The sequence below is a fragment of the Etheostoma spectabile genome, chromosome 2, assembly GCF_008692095.1.
Source record: "Etheostoma spectabile isolate EspeVRDwgs_2016 chromosome 2, UIUC_Espe_1.0, whole genome shotgun sequence".
In the NCBI taxonomy this organism is placed as follows: Eukaryota; Metazoa; Chordata; class Actinopteri; order Perciformes; family Percidae; genus Etheostoma; species Etheostoma spectabile.
Window position 1 is genome coordinate 3706975 of NC_045734.1, and position 1591 is coordinate 3708565.

The 1591-nt window shown below is 39.8% G+C and overlaps 1 protein-coding gene across 1 annotated transcript in view; it reads left to right on the top strand.

The window, feature by feature from the left end:
* The window catches only part of LOC116702118 (E3 SUMO-protein ligase CBX4), a 9408-nt gene that overhangs the window by 2660 nt on the left and 5157 nt on the right, over nucleotides 1-1591 (top strand). The gene's annotated exons all lie outside the window — the stretch shown is intronic.

The following is a 1591-nucleotide window of genomic DNA, read 5'->3' on the forward strand; positions in this document are numbered from 1 at the left end:
AGAGGACATTCAGAAACCGTATCTCACTCAAAACAGAAGAGAGAGTTTTTCTTTTTCCAAGTTTGTATGCGTGTGGAAGCACCAGAGACACAAAATAACACCCTTAATCCCAGAAAAAGGGATTTATTTATTTAGTTTTCATAATATGGGCACTTGAAATTTTGTTTAATTCAATTTTACAGCATTTGAAGAAAATAATTTACATAAAAATGTAAAACATTGGTAAAAGTGACCTAAACATTGAGGAAAGCTTCAAAAACATCACAGATTTTCATATTTTGACCCAGAAAAACAAAAAAGTTCCATGGTCGACGGGAAGACCACACAAGGGTTAAACCAGTTGTCACGACTATGTAATGTCACAAATGAATGTCAAAAAAACGTTTTAAACTCAGATTGAATTCGTAAATAGATGGGCTTTAATAATCTCAAACTGGGAAACTACTGTGTAACAGCAGCAAGTTACACAAACATACAGAAAATACCAGAAATAAAATAAGATTAAAAAAAAAAGTTAAGATAGCAGAACAATTACTCAACAATTACACTTAGAGCAATGAAGACAATGTACAACTATACCTAAAAGAAATATACAACAAATATATTAAGGTGAACAGAGAAATGTTCTCCCTTCAGCAGTCGGATGGGGAAACAGCCTTCTAGTGTCAAACACATCTCACATCATTCTGCACAGAGAAGGTCCAACATCCTACTGAAGTAACATTAAGCCAAATGCCTTTTCTAGAGTGGTTGGGGACTAAATTATGGTACACATCTTTTCTTAATCTGATCATGATGTAGTGGAAAGGCAAGAGAAAGTGGAGATTGTGTGAACTTGCGGGGATCTAAATAGCAGCTTAGTTGCCGTCTCAATGTCTAACCAGTGCAACTTCCTCCTGTTCTCTATTAGTAAAAAGACAATGTGTCCATGGTCTTCAAAGTGGGCTACTATGGTAAAATGAGCTGCTTGGCTAATTGCTAAATAGCCTGTTGAGTGACTGACCACCAGACAGCGCCACATGAAGGACAGTGTAACTGAATTTCTTTGATGCGTGGTGTGTTAAACTGTCCCTGGCTATTCTCCTTGGCTCCCTCACCTTTTGCTTGCAGCAACCTTTTGGGCGCAGGTCACACGTTAAAGCGAACCGCCGACGTCACTCTGTCTGTTTTTTTGCAATTACCTCTCTCTTTTTTTTTAAAAGGAGAGCTTTTATTGAAACTAATTGCACGTTTCTCTGGGGAGCCAAATCGTCTGAATTCCAGGCTATGAAAATACACCGAGTCGTCATTGTAATTAGATGTGAGGGAGGAGGGTGGGGGAGGGGACTGACATCACTCCTGTCTGCAGTATTGAGTTACTGCCTCGGAGAGACTCGCATGGAGACGGAGGAAAGCAAAGGAAAGTCGGAGAGGGGCTGGCCTTTATCTTCTCCTGCGAATACAGACATCACACGGGCTATTAGTGTCATTTAGGGTGGAAGAAGCCTCATTTGAAACCACTGTTGAGCTTTTTTAGGACAAGTGTTATGAGGTAACAAACATAAAGAAGGCACTGTCAAAAGGTAAATGCATAACAATGGGGGGGGGGGGG